At 39.0% G+C, this 16,031-nt stretch overlaps 1 non-coding gene across 1 annotated transcript; it reads right to left on the bottom strand.

The window, feature by feature from the left end:
* Nucleotides 1-1,338: 1,338 nt before the first annotated feature.
* On the bottom strand, nt 1,339-1,442 carry LOC148580877 (small nucleolar RNA R71). Its single transcript, XR_015899329.1, has one exon. It is a non-coding gene; the product is annotated as a small nucleolar RNA R71 (small nucleolar RNA).
* Nucleotides 1,443-16,031: the final 14,589 nt, after the last annotated feature.

The following is a 16,031-nucleotide window of genomic DNA, read 5'->3' as shown; positions in this document are numbered from 1 at the left end:
ATCATATAAGATTGCCAAGCAAAATTCAATGAACGCATTGGTTGAGGAAGAGATAAACATGTTTTGATTTGGAGATCTCAATATCTCCTATAACCCAATGAATTCCCCATTTCTGATTTCCACTTTCTCTTTACATTCTGCAACTCAATTCATGCAACACCCCCATTCCCTTTTAATTTCAGCAATTTAGTTTCTGCTCTTTAATTCATTGCAATTTAAGATTCCGCCATTTTAATTTCTTGTCATTTACTTTTCCCGCGAATTTTACATTCCGCAATTCTCATCTCAATCTTGATTCCGCTCAACTAGAACACACTTCTAATCCGAATTGCTCACTCAACCAATCCTTGTGGGATTCGACCTCACTCTATTGTGAGTTTTTACTTGACGATAACCGGTGCACTTGCCGGAAGGAATTTTGCCGATCGTGCAATTTCCTAAATCGTAGCATAACACGTTTATGCGCATCAAGTTTATGGCGCCGTTGCCGGGGATTGGTTTTCGATTGACAATTCTCAAATTGGAAGCTAACTAGATTGAGCAATTTTCTCTTGCTTTGTTAATTCTGTTCAAGATACTTGTTGAATTTTAATTTCTGCACTTGGTTACATGCTTTCCTTCTTTATGCCTTCAAACTCATGCAACTAACTCACTGACTCACTAACTGTTTGAATTAATTCCTCAATTGAGCTAACCATACTCTTCCATTAACCAAGAGTATTTCACTTGTTTGTGTTTGAGCTGTGTTCTTGTATGACAGGTAGGAGAGGAGAGACATCAACTCCTCCATATACCGAACCAGAGAGGACCCTTCATAGACTTAGAAGGGAAGCAAGAGGGAAGAGAGTAGTGGGAGAAGAGGAATCTGAAGGAGAATCTGAGGACAATTTTGAGGAAGCTTTAGATCTCAACATGGATAGAGAAGTTCACAACCATGAGAGAGCTGATGGAAACGATGCCATCCCTGAGAGGAGGGTTCTTAGTTCATACATAAACCCAACCTCTGGGAATTGTGGTAGTAGCATCCAGAAACCACCCATTCAGGCCAACAATTTTGAGCTCAAGCCACAGCTAATATCACTTGTGGAAAATCATTGTTCCTTTGGAGGAAGTGCTAATGAAGACCCAAACCAACATCTCACAAAATTCCTGAGAATTTGTGACACTGTGAAGTCCAATGGAGTCCAGGAAGATGCCTATAAACTGCTTTTGTTCCCATTTTCACTTAGGGACAAAGCAGCTAAGTGGCTGGAATCATTCCCAAGGGGGAGTCTAACAACATGGGATGAGGTGGAAAGCAAGTTTCTGACACGTTTCTACCCTCCACAAAAGGTCAATAGGCTTCGATCTGAGGTTCAGACTTTTAGACAACAAGATGGTGAAACTCTCTACGAGGCATGGGAGAGATTCAAGGACTTGACAAGGAAATGCCCACCAAACATGTTCCATGATTGGGTGCAACTGCACATCTTCTATGATGGGCTCTCTTATGAATCAAGGAAGGCTGTAGACCATTCATCAGGAGGTTCATTGAACAGGAAAAAGACTGTGGAAGAAGCCATTGAAGTGATCGAGACAGTGGCTGAGAATGAGTACTACTATGCATCAGAAAGGCACAACACTAAGGGAGTCATGGAGCTGAACCATGTTGATACAATTCTAGCCCAAAACAAGGTGTTTGCCAAGCAACTAGCAGAGCTTACCAGGCAATTAGAAACAAAGCAAGTGGCTGCAATACACACACAAGATCAAGAGGAAGTAGGCATTGAAGGAGGTGATTGGGATGAGGCTAACTATGTGGGAAACCAACAAAGGCAATCATATGATCCACATTCCAACACTTACAACCCAGGCTGGAGAAACCACCCAAACTTTGGGTGGGGAAACCAACAAACCTCACCACAAAACCACAAACCTTACAACCACAACCAACATAACAATTCCACATACCAAAACTCCAACCAAAGATCATACCAAGCCACACAAAACACTTACCACCAACCATCATATCATGGCCAAAATAATCAACATACCCAACCTAATCCGAACCAACAATTTCAAGAACAATTAAACCGGATAGAAGGAATGCTTGCAACCATGAGCCAAGACATAATTGAATTGAAAGCTTTTAAGGAAGAAGTAAATTCTAACTTGCAAAACCAAGGAGCTGCCATCCAGAAGCTAGAAAATCAAATTTTGTATTTGACTAAGCAAGCCCCTGGGACAAGCGGTTCTCATGCTGCCAAGGCTATTGCAAGGGAGGAATGTAAGGCCATAACCCTCAGAAGTGGAAAGAATCTAAAGGAGATTTCAAGGGAAACCACAGAGGATGAAGCAAAGGAAAATGTGAAAGACAAAGAACAAGGACAATCTGTTACACCGTTTGCAACAAAAGAAAAAGAAAAAGAGGTCTTGAAGCCTTACACACCTAAAGCACCTTATCCTCAACGTTTGATGAAAAGTGAAAAGGATGGCCAATTCTCCAGGTTCTTGGAGATTTTCAAGAAGCTTCAAATCAACATTCCCTTTGCTGAGGCAATAGAGCAAATGCCACTCTATGCAAAATTCTTAAAAGAATTAATGACCAAGAAGAGAAGCTGGAGAAATGAGGAAACTGTGTTGTTAACTGAAGAATGCAGTGCCATCATTCAGCACAAATTGCCTCAGAAATTGAAGGACCCAGGCAGTTTCCAAATCCCCTGCATTATAGGAGAAGTCATGGTGGAGAAGGCCTTGTGTGACTTAGGGGCCAGCATCAATTTGATGTCGCTAACAATGATGAGAAGAATGAAGATTGAGGAAGCCAAACCAACAAGAATGGCCCTCCAATTGGCAGATCGAACTTTTAAATTCCCTCATGGGATAGTTGAGGATTTGTTGGTGAAAGTGGGAGAATTTATATTTCCTGCTGATTTTGTAGTGTTAGATATGGAGGAAGAAGCCAAAGCTTCAATAATTCTGGGAAGACCCTTCCTAGCTACTGCTGGAGCCATCATAGATGTACAAAAGGGTGAACTCACTCTTAGACTACATGATGAGAAATTGGTGTTTAATGTATTCAAGGCAATGAGCTATCCATCAGAATCACTAAGGGAATGCATGAGGGTTGATGTAGTGGACATTGCAGTACAAGAAACTTTTGAGGAAACAATAAAGGAAGTGGCAGAGGAGGAGTTCACCAAAGATATTGAAGTTAGTGATATCAAGGGTGCTGACACAACCATGCTAAGCATGCCAGAGAAAGTGAAAGAAGAAAAGGAAGCACCAAAACCTGAGCTCAAAGCATTGCCCCCTAATCTCAAGTATGCATACTTGGGTAGTGATGAGAGTCACCCTGTTATCATTAGCTCGGACTTGAGCCAAGAACAGGAAGAAGAATTGATCAAGGTGCTGCAAACTCATCAAGATGCCATTGGATGGACCCTAGCTGATTTGAAGGGGATAAGTTCATCCATATGCATGCATAAAATCTTATTAGAAGAGGATGCTAGACCCTCCATTCAAGCTCAGAGAAGATTGAATCCCGTCATGAAAGAAGTGGTACAAAAGGAAGTCAGGAAGTTATGGCAGGGAGGGGTAATCTACCCCATTTCTGATAGCCCATGGGTTAGTCCCATCCATGTAGTTCCCAAGAAAGGTGGCATAACTGTGGTGCCAAATGAGAAGAACGAACTCATACCCACAAGAACCGTTACTGGGTGGAGGATGTGCATAGACTACAGGAAGCTCAATGAAGCCACCAGAAAAGATCATTTCCCACTCCCATTCATGGATCAGATGCTTGAAAGGCTTGCCGGACATGCTTACTATTGCTTCTTGGATGGATATTCAGGCTACAACCAAATAGTAGTTGATCCTAGTGATCAAGAGAAAACATCATTTGTTTGTCCATATGGAGTTTTTGCTTATAGACGCATGCCCTTTGGATTGTGCAATGCACCTGCCACTTTCCAAAGATGCATGCTGTCCATCTTTTCGGACATGATTGAAAAATTTATTGAGGTCTTCATGGACGATTTTTCTGTGTTTGGGGATTCTTTTCCCAGCTGCCTACACCACCTTGCCTTGGTGCTTAAGAGGTGCCAAGAGACTAACCTAGTATTAAACTGGGAAAAGTGTCATTTCATGGTCACAGAAGGAATAGTCCTTGGCCACAAAATCTCTAATAGAGGCATGGAGGTGGACAGAGCTAAGGTGGAAATCATTGAAAAACTACCTCCACCAAGTAATGTCAAGGCAGTTAGGAGCTTTTTGGGACACGCTGGTTTTTACAGAAGGTTTATTAGAGACTTTTCTAAAATAGCCAAACCTTTGAGTAACTTGCTTGTCTCTGATACACCCTTTGTATTTGATAAAAATTGCATGCTAGCCTATGAACTTTTGAAGCAAAAACTTTCCTCTGCACCTATCATTGCACCACCTGATTGGAATTTACCTTTTGAACTGATGTGTGATGCATCAGACCTTGCTATTGGGGCAGTGTTAGGACAAAGGAAAGACAATTTGGTACATGTGATTTATTATGCCAGTAAAGTCTTGAATGCTAACCAAAGGAATTACACAACCACTGAAAAAGAACTCTTGGCAATAGTCTTTGCATTTGAAAAATTTAGATCTTATCTCATTGGATCTAAAGTCATTGTCTTCACTGATCATTCAGCTTTAAAATATTTACTTGCTAAACAAGAATCTAAACCGAGACTTATTAGATGGGTTCTTTTGTTGCAGGAATTTGACATTGAAATCAAAGACAAGAAGGGTGTAGAGAACAAGGTGGCAGATCATTTATCAAGGATACCATGTGAAGAAGGAAGCACACAAAGCACACATGTAAATGAGTGCTTTCCTGATGAACAACTCATGATAATTCACAAAGCACCCTGGTTTGCAGACATAGCAAACTTCAAGGCCACTGGGAGTGTACCTTTGGAAATTAACAAACATCAAAGGAAGAAATTGGTAAATGATGCCAAATACTTCATCTGGGACGAACCATACTTGTTCAAAAAATGTTCCGATGGCATACTCAGAAGATGCATATCCGAGGAAGAAGGAAGGGAAGTTTTATGGGACTGCCATGGCTCCACTTATGGAGGGCACTTTGCAGGAGAAAGAACAGCAGCTAAGGTGTTGTAGTGTGGTTTTTATTGGCCTACTATCTTCAAAGATGCAAAAGAATTAGTGAAGCACTGCCAAAAATGCCAGAAAGCTGGGAACCTGCCAAGAAGAAATGAAATGCCACAACAATTCATTCTGGAACTTGAATTGTTTGATGTATGGGGGATAGATTTCATGGGACCCTTTCCCTCCTCATACTCAAATAATTACATTCTTGTGGCAGTAGACTATGTCTCTAAATGGGTTGAAGCAATAGCAACTCCAACCAATGATAATAAGGTAGTCATGAACTTCCTCAGAAAACACATTTTTTGCCGTTTTGGGGTTCCAAGAGCAATCATCAGTGATGGAGGAAGCCACTTTTGCAACAAACCATTAGAGGCATTGCTCCTAAAATATGGAGTCAAACACATGGTAGCCACACCATACCATCCACAGACAAGTGGGCAAGCCGAAATATCTAACAGAGAACTCAAAAGAATCCTGGAAAAAACTGTGGGAACTTCAAGAAAGGACTGGTCGATTAAGCTAGATGATGCTCTTTGGGCATATAGGACAGCTTTCAAAACACCAATTGGAATGTCTCCTTACCAACTAGTATATGGAAAAGCGTGCCATCTGCCACTGGAGTTGGAGCACAAGGCATACTGGGCCTTGAAACTTCTGAACTTGGACAACAAAGCCGCTGGAGAAAGAAGGATGTTGCAAATTCAAGAGTTGGAAGAATTCAGAGCGGAAGCTTATGAGAATGCCAAAATTTACAAAGAAAGAGCAAAGAAGAAGCATGACAGCAACATAGCCCCAAGGAAATTTGAAGAAGGGCAAAAAGTATTGCTCTACAATTCTAGGCTGAAGCTATTTCCAGGGAAGCTAAAATCAAGGTGGTCTGGACCATTCCTTGTCACCAAGGTCTCCAATTATGGACAAGTAGAAATCATGGAAGAAAAGTCACAACGAACCTTCATTGTTAACGGTCAAAGACTCAAACATTACTTGGGAGATGTGGAGGAGAAGGATAAAGTTAAATATCACCTCAACTGAGGAAGCTGACCGTCAAGCTAATGACGTTAAAGAAGCGCTTGTTGGGAGGCAACCCAACCTGAGGTAATACCTTGTTGCTGTTTCTTTTATTTGTTTCAATAAAAAGGGTAAAGTAGTTTCTGTGCATTGCAAAGAATTAAGTTTGGTGTTTCACACCAAACAATGAATTCATGGATCAATAAGTCAAAGGGGAATGTGTGACTCTAAGTTTGGTGTTCCACCATAAAGATCAACTGAACACAACAACCTTTGAATTATATGAAAGGAACAACTATTCTAAGCAGTCACAGAAATGCTTAAAACCCTTAGTAGCAACATCATTCCAAGAGAACTCAAGGATTCAAAGAACAGAGAGAAGTAAGTGGGAGACTAAGTTTGGTGTTCACACACCAATCTAAGAATCCGATACTTACCCACACATAGTTGAGCTAACCACTCAAGTGCTTGAGAAGCAAGCAACTTCATTACTCTTTGCAGGAAAGGAAACAAGAACCTTAAAGCTTGAAGCAACATTTAGGAAGAAGAAAGAGAAATCAAATTGTTTCCTGACAACAAAGAGAAAACAAGGAATTTCACAAGGTGGTATTGTTCCTTGCTAATTCTTTAAAAAGGGCAAACAAAAGCATGCGTGTTCTGGTTTAAACTGTAAATGTTGAATCTTTCTGGAATGTGTAGTTTTTTTTTTAGTATGTCTGTTTGTTAATTGCTTTGAATAAAGTGAATGCCTAGATGTTTGGATATAACTTCACCTTCTTAAACAAGTGCGTGCCATGCTTGTTCTGTTTCCAAAAATAAAAGAAAAGTTTGAACAAAAGTAACTTGGCTAAATTAGTGACAAATCAAGTAGAATTAAGTGGTGGTATGCATGCTTGATTGTTTAGTCAGATCACTAAAATTAGAGTGTAGAATTATCATTTTTTTTATGTAGAAAGTGAACATTGACTATGGATCTTGATGAATAAATGTCTTTGGCCATGAAAAAGAAAGAAAAAGAAAAAGAAAAAGCCACGGAAAAAGGCAACCAAAAAGCAAAAAAAATTGAGAAAATAAGCTAGGTACCAATGGTTTGAACTTCTGAGACAAATGCCTGTGGTGTTTATGTATTAAGGATATGCTTGGATGAATAGGTTCTGAGGAGTGTTTCAACACTTGGTAACTTGGGTTAACTAACCCGGGATTATCAACCAAAAGTCCATTATCAAGAGCAACCTAAATACAAAACATTTAGTCACACAAAGAGGTGCTGGGCACCAATGTCTCAAGAAGAAATGTGAACTAAAATGCCTAAGGTGGATATGTGTAGTGCACTGATAAGAAAAAGAGAATGCCAAAGGCTTGTGCAACACATGACACTAAGCAAACAAGGAGCAAAAGAAGCTCTAAGAAAAAGAAAAGAAAAACAAAGAAGAGAAAAGTGCCAAAGACATAAGAATAACAAGAGGCCATAGCAATTTTTGATGGATGCAATGAAAAAGTGATAATCATACCTGATAAGTATGAAAAAGTGATGCTGCAACTTTCTGCATAAAACCCTTCTGATGAACTTCAAATGCTTGCTAATATAGCCAATGTAATTGCTTTCTGTTTCATACTTTCTTCTCAAATAACTCAGGACTTGCTTAGGGACAAGCAAGTATTAAGTTTGGTGTTGTGATGCCAAGGCATCATAGGCTAGTTTCACTAGCATTTTTCTGTTAGTTTTAGTTGTTTTATGCATTTTCTTGAGCTTAAAGTAACCAAAAATGGTTAAATGAAGAACAAAGTAATGAACCATCCAAACAATATGATTTTGATGCAAATTCCATGAGTTTTAGTTATATTACTTAAATGCTATGAATGAAAGATTTCTCATGAAATTTTGCAAGACTTTGATGCAATTGTTTGGATGATTTCAGGGAAGAAGAGGCTAAGCAAGGAAGCAACAAAATCAATAAAGGAAGCTTGAATATCACATGTGGAGTTTAAGTTCCAGTTTAAGCCTAAACTGGAGCTTAAACGCCAAAATCATGAAGGATAAGAAATGCTGGGATTGAAGTTTAACCTCCAGTTTGACCTCAAACTGGAGGTTAAACGCCAGAACCAGGAAGAGTACCAGGGAGCCATTCCACGTTTAAGCTCCAGTTTGACTCAAACTGGAGCTTAAACGTGTTCGATAGCTTTTCTACTCCAGGGTTGCTCTCTCCATCTCCACGTTTAACCTCCAGTTTGACCTCAAACTGGAGGTTAAACGTGTTCGACACCTCCAGGGCCACCATTCCAAGCTTCCACGTTTAACCTCCAGTTTGACCTCAAACTGGAGGTTAAACGTGTTCGACCTCCAGTATGCCTCCACCCTTTTCCACGTTTAACCTCCAGTTTGACCTCAAACTGGAGGTTAAACGTGTTCGACCTCCAGGGCTGCCTTTCCTATCTCCACGTTTAAGCTTCAGTTTAACCTTAAACTGAAGCTTAAACGTGTTCGACTACATGACTCTCCAGGGCTACCTTCTTCCATTTCCACGTTTAAGCTTCAGTTTAACCTTAACTGAAGCTTAAACGTGCTTCTACAAAAGGCCTCACTGGAAGTGTCTGGCGTTTAAGCTGCAGTTTAAGCTTAAACTACAACTTAAACGCCACTCTTGGAAAAGGTTTCTGGGCCAAAAATATTGTGATTTAAGTTAGTCTTTGAGCACAAATATTAACTTAAACTTACTTTGGTATGAAACCCAATTGAATATCATGGTTTATGGGATTGGGCCTGAAGGATTGATGAGTTTGAAATCTCAATTTATTGAGTCATGTGTCATTATTTGATTATCACTAAATTGGCTCAATAAATGTTACAGGATTTGGATCAACAACCTCATCAAGGTTATGGATCATAAACCCAAGGCAAAAGGAAAGCAAGGAGAGGCCTCAAAGCCCAAGAAGCACAACTGAAGCTCAATATAGAAAGTGTATAAATAGGATAGAAGTTAAGTTAGAGAGGACTTTTACTTTCACTTTTAGCTAGTTTTCCTTTTCTTTGTAATTGAATTCAGAGCTATGATTCACTAAACCCCCTTTCATTGGGTTAGGGAGCTCTATTGTAATTCAATGAATCAATAATAGTTTATCTTCTTCTTCAATCTTTTCTCTTGAATTTTGTTAGAAAGCTTCTCGATCTAATTCCATTGAGTAGTTGTCTTGGGAAAGAAACTACTCATACTTGGAATCCTTCGGAGCCTTGGGAAAGGAATGGAGGATTCATGCTAGAGAAGCTTTCTCACAGTGGATTGGATTGGGGTTTGGATGGATATTGTGACATGTAATCCTACCAAATTGTGGTTCATGAAATTGTGTGGTATAATCAGTGATCAAGCATCATCTCTTCTTATGAACATTTAAACCAAGGGATTGGGAATTTGTTTGTTTTTAGAGAGAATTGGTGAGCCAAGGGATTGGGATCCAATCATATAAGATTGCCAAGCAAAATTCAATGAACGCATTGGTTGAGGAAGAGATAAACATGTTTTGATTCGGAGATCTCAATATCTCCTATAACCCAATGAATTCCCCATTTCTGATTTCCACTTTCTCTTTACATTCTGCAACTCAATTCATGCAACACCCCCATTCCCTTTTAATTTCAGCAATTTAGTTTCTGCTCTTTAATTCATTGCAATTTAAGATTCCGCCATTTTAATTTCTTGTCATTTACTTTTCCCGCCAATTTTACATTCCGCAATTCTCATCTCAATCTTGATTCCGCTCAACTAGAACACACTTCTAATCCGAATTGCTCACTCAACCAATCCTTGTGGGATTCGACCTCACTCTATTGTGAGTTTTTACTTGACGATAACCGGTGCACTTGCCGGAAGGAATTTTGCCGATCGTGCAATTTCCTAAATCGTAGCATAACACGTTTATGCGCATCAGAATACAGCCTCTTAAGGGTCAAGTTTTAATCAGTTAGAATAATTCACATTGATTTGCTTGGGGACAAGCAAAATTTAAGCTTGGTGTTGTGATGACTTACATCATCTACCTCTTTCTCTTATCTACAAGGACCATAGAATTGGTAAAATCTCATTCAAGTGATGAAATTATATGAACTATATGATGAATTTATGGGACATTGCTTTGAAATGAGTTTTGCTTGAATTTCAAGTGAAAAGAACAACAAAGGATGAAACAGGGGAGCACAATAGAGGATGAAACAGGGGAGCACCTTTGGCGCTGCGTTTCTTGCAAGGCGCGCTCCTTCACCAGCCTAGGATAGCGCTACACTCGTTTGAAGAGTGCTACGTTCTCCTGCAGCACCATACATGCACGGGAGAAGCTACGTTCTTCACCCAAGAGCGCCTGCGATAGTTTTCAAAGATGGGGAAAATTTGGCTAGTGACGCGTACGCATGGGTGACCCATACGCATGGAAGTGGCATTTGTGAAGGGTCATGCGAATGCATGGATAAAGCAGCAGCGTAGAGGTGGTATTTTTGAAAGGCCACGCGTACGCGTGGTTGACGCGTACGCGTGCGTGAGCGCTCTTGGTGCGAGCGCTACGCTCTTCTCAAAAGCGCTGAAGATGACGCGTATGCGTGGGTGACGCATACGCGTGGGTGCAAGAGCGCTCCGCTCTCCTGAAAAGTCCTACGCTCTCCTAAAGTAGAATGTTCAGCCAAATGGATCGTACTAACTAAAAGTTTGAAAGGCCCACTTTGAGATCTTGCAAGTACACCTGAGGACTCAAGAAAATTTGTATAAATAGGTGGTACCTTGAATTAGAAAAAAGACTTTTGGAACTTTTAGCCTCTAGAGACTTTTAGGAACTTTTACTTTTCTTTCCCTTTTATACTTAGTTTCATTTTCCAGTTTGAATTTCTATTTTTGTACCTGAGGCTATGAGTAGCTAACTTCCCTCTCAATGTGGGAGGGAGCTCTATTGTACTTGATGGATTAATTGATGGTGAATTTCTTCTTCTCTTCATCTTCTCTTTGATTTTCTAGAAGGAATTTTGTTCTTCATGCTTAGTGTTCATTCATCTTGGAAAAGAGGTTGAATACAAATTGGGTTTCATGGGAGCCTTGGAAAAAGAAACATGAAACCATGCTTGAAATCCCTTCTCACATTGAGTAGATCTGGGTTTTGGGATTGAATACGGTGACATGAAATCTACCCAAATATTTAGATCTATGATGATGTGTGGTAAAATCAAGGACCAAGCTTATCTCTCTTCATGAGCAATTAGACCAAAGAATTGGCTGATTATCAAGATTTGAGAGATTGAATCACCAAGGAATTAGGGTTCAATCAATCATGTTTTCCAAGAGGTCAATGAGTTGCACGATTGAAGACGAGATGATCTGAATTTAATCCAAAGAGAGCAATATCTCCCAACTCCAATGAATCTTCCCTATTCTTATCTTTCCCATTCTTTATCGCTTTCTTTAATTTCTGCTATTAACCCATTCCCCATTTACAATTCAGTCATTTATATTTTCAGCACTTACATTCTTGTCATTTACATTTCTGCACATTATTACTTTCTTTTATTTTAAGTCATTTGCTATTTTGCTGTTTAGAATTCTTCTCTCACAATTATTCTTGATTAGCTTGACTAAATCACCAGTAACTAAAATTGTTCAATTAATCAATCTCTGTGGGATTCGACTTCACTCATAGTGAATTATTACTTGACCACAATTGGTATACTTGCCAAAGACGTATTCATTATATTGATATAGTGAATTTCGGTCATCAATCATGACTAGAAGCGAGGTGGAAGTACATGAGGTGATTCCTCAAGAATTGTAAAAGATAGCTGAAAAGCCTTCCACCAATGTAAGGTTGTCATTCCCACACCTCATCTGTCATCTATGCAATTCAGCTGGAATTGTCATAAATGGAGACATCTCCGTTGGGGAGGACAAGCCCATCACTAAGAAGTGGATGGAGCAAACTAGAGAGCTTGCACAAGAGCATGTGCAGCCGCCTCAGTATGAGATCCCTGAGATGCGTCAAGAGACGCACTTTCCTCCTCAAAGCTATTGGGATCAATGGCAGACTTCTCCTGGAGAACTAAGCACTAACATGGAGCAATTGAGGATGTGTATCGGAGCATCAAGAGCATTCCACCACCCTCAATGAAATAAGAGAAGATCACACTACAAGAAAACCAGGATTTTGCGACGCTTTTAAAGCGTGGCGAAAAGTTGAAAAAAGCGTAGCGATAGCTTTTTGCCATGTTTTTTGAGCTACCGGCACGCTTTTGAAAGGGTCACAACTGCTAGCGTGCTGGTTGCTCTATCGCCACGCTTTTGGTGACCTATGGCCACGCTTTTTCTATCGCCACGCTTTTATCTATTGCCACGCTTTTAAGCATAGCCGTATATGAAAGATATCGGTACGCTTTTAAAGCATGCCAATAGCTGGAGATACGGCTACGCTTTTAAAGCGTGGCAACACCGTGAGATATCGCTACGCTTTTAAAGTGTGCCAGTAGCAAAAGATATGGCTACGCTTTTAATGCGTGCCAATAACAAGAGATATGGCTACGCTTTTAAAGCGTAGCTGTTGATGACTTTTGTACAATATGGATACGCTTTTAAAGCGTAGCTATAACTTTGTTCAGGTTCTATTGTTCTTTTTCTAATCTTTGTAATAAAATCTTATAAAATTCATAGATAATTGTAAAATTTATACAATGACCATTAATTTTAAATCAACTAATCCAATCTTTATAAACTTGTCACCAAATATAGTGTGATTGATCACATGACATGCTCTAACAAAATACCAAAAATCAAAATCATTACAACAACTATTACATTATCTACTTCCTTTACATATTATTACATAAGAGAAAAAATTTTAGAATCAGTAGGAAGTTACAAAAGAGACCACTAGTTTCTACTGAAACAAAAAAACACTACTAGTACCCAAGCTAACGCAGATTCTAAGCAAGCTACCATCCTTGAATTACATATTACTAATCCAGGAGCCATCATTTTAATCCACCTGGATCATATACGAAATGAAATGCCATGCAGCTCTTGAGAAAATAGGAGCCATCATTTCAATCCACCTGAAGAAAATAGATAATCTTCCTTCAGGTCTAAGAAAGGAAAGAGAAAGCCAATTGAATTACTTATTATCGAAACTTTACCTGGTACAAGGAGGAGCAGTGCTACTTAAATCACAACCTCCAATTTTGTATGTCCTTCTGCAAGTACATCAACCAAAAGTATGTAAGAACATGATTGTGAGTATATGCATCTTCAAAAGCTTTTCGTTAAGCTATTCTTTTCTTCTATTTAATTTTCTCTATTTACACTAGAATAGTTATGTATAACTTATTTCAATTAACTCTAGAATTCGTTCATATCTTCTCACTTACTGCACTCAAGAGTAGTTCTCTCTCCACAAATCATATCTTAGGGAGAATAATACACAAATGTATGAAGCTGCCAACACTTATTTTAATTTTAAATTTAAGAAAATGAAAGACATGTACTTACAGTGAGAACTGGACCAATTGTCAAGTCCTCTAGCTTTTTTCTCTCAGCAAGACCTTTCAATTTGGATACCAAGGAAGTTGAAACCCAGTTTTAAGCACAGTAAGTAACTGAAAAATCTCCAGAGTTGGTTGTTAAATCTCCACAGCAAGACCTTTCAGAAAGTTGAGGATCAAGTGCTGGTTGTGAAATCTCCTGCCCTTCACTTTTAATGATAGATATATAATTGAAAAATCATTTGAGAATCATTAAGATTTTGTAACATTATAGGAGTGCCCATTTAAAAAATAAATAAAACAAGAGTAATCTCCACCAATTTTGTTTTTAATTAAACAATCTAAGAGCATCAAACTATATTTTTTCTAATTTTTAGAAATCAGAGATGGTTTTCAACATTCTTGTCTGGGTGGAACTTTTAAACTCCAAGGTCCTCATCCCAAAGGAAAATGTCCTCAACCTAAAGCAAAAATCTGGGTGTAAGGAAACATAATACACATCTAAGACAATAAATAACAATTCCTAAAATAGAATCCACAAATTAGGTGGCTAAATTTTCTAAACTACATTCAGTAGGCCTTGTGAACCTTTTCCACATATGCCTGCAACCAAAACCACAGGAATTGTAAGACAATCTAGAAAGGCTAATTGTAAGCAATTACTCATTTTTCATCAATTCTGGGACAACCCATCTTTGACAAGAGAGAATATCTTAAAGCACAATAGCAGATGTAGATTAAGAAACTAACACAAATATCCATAGCAGAACACAATATTAACCAAAAGGCTGCACTTTCATCAAAGATTATAGTCAAACTTAAGGGCAGAATTAATTGGGTTGCAACAAGCTGATGGAACTCTTAAACTCCAAGTTTCTAGTCATGTTTATCTCCTTCTGATAAAGTATAAGCAAGTCAAGCATACTATAAAGAAATGAAAAGTAACTAAGACTATTATATCATGATACATGTTTCATGCCATTGAAGTGTCAATTAAAAAGATTATGTAAGCTATATCAATAACTTCAAACACAAACAATAAAGAATAAAAATGCATCTATAAGGAGAGGACAAACTTTTAAAAGATATCTATCCAAATGCTCCCATATCAGTATATGGTGGTGATCTTGCCCAACTCAAACAGAGCAGGGTATCTCCAAAATGATTTCAATTTTAATTCTGGACACTTGCCTAAGTATCTTGGCCTCGTATATGAGCACATTTATTAAAGAGCTTAATTTTAATGTCCTGTAAAAAAATTATATTATCATATTTACTCAGTTATTCATGATTGACTGAAACTTACAACTTGTCTCTGCTGATGATGCTTCTTCCTTACGGCAGGAATATCCCATAGAGGTCGCGTTTCAAACTTGGAAGTACTGGACACTATACCAGCAGGTGATGCCTCGCTTCCCCTAGGCCTGCATGATGCCAGGGCATCTTGGCCAGTTTCACTGACCTTTTCTTTACTGTTTTTAGGATAGTTTCATGCATTTCTTTAGGAAATAAGCTAGTTTTGGGTAGATATTCACTTATGCCTTGACTCAAGCATACATTGTGCATTTTACATAATTTCATGAGGATTTTGCATAAGTTTAGTGACAAATATTATGTTGCATTACTCATGACTTGGACTAGAGCTTTGATGCACTTTATTACTTGATTTCAGGACCAAAAGGAAGCAAGAAAAGGGGAGGTAACTTGCAAGATTAATGAGAAAAGTGATTGCCAATAACACTCTCAAAAAGCCATCAATGCCCACGTTAGAGAGTCACGTTAACTAAGTTAACGTGAACTCTAACATGGAGAAGAGAAGTTGAGCCAACGTTAGTGACACTTAACATTGTCACTAACATTGGCAATTACTCATAAGTGGCCACGTTAGAAGCCACGTTAACCTAGTTAACGTGGCCTCTAACGTTAAGGGGGGAAGAGAAGCCAACGTTAGTGATAGTCAACATTGTCACTAACGTTGGGCTATGGTGTAAAGTACAACGTTAACTCCCACGTTAACTTGGTTAACGTGGGAACTAACGTAAGGGATGAAAAGTTGTCGACAACGTTAGTGACACTCAATATTGTCACTAATGTTGAAGCAACCACACAACCCCCAAGAGTCACGTTAACTTCCACATTAACTTGGTTAACGTGGAAGCTAACGATGAGGAATGAAGGATGAGCCAACGTTAGTGACACTCAACATTGTCACTAACGTTGGGATGGCTAAAGATGGCCACGTTAGAAGCCACGTTAACCTAGTTAACGTGGACTCTAACGTGAGACCTAGGGGCACATTGGAACGTTAGTGACAATGTTGGATGTAACTAACGTTCTCGAAGGATGGCAAGGGCCACGTTAGAAGCCACGTTAACCTAGTTAACGTGGGCTTTAACGT

This window comes from Arachis ipaensis, chromosome B10 (assembly GCF_059453495.1).
Source record: "Arachis ipaensis isolate K30076 ecotype BB chromosome B10, ASM5945349v1, whole genome shotgun sequence".
Taxonomy (NCBI): Eukaryota; Viridiplantae; Streptophyta; class Magnoliopsida; order Fabales; family Fabaceae; genus Arachis; species Arachis ipaensis.
This window is presented reverse-complemented; position numbering and strand designations above follow the sequence as displayed.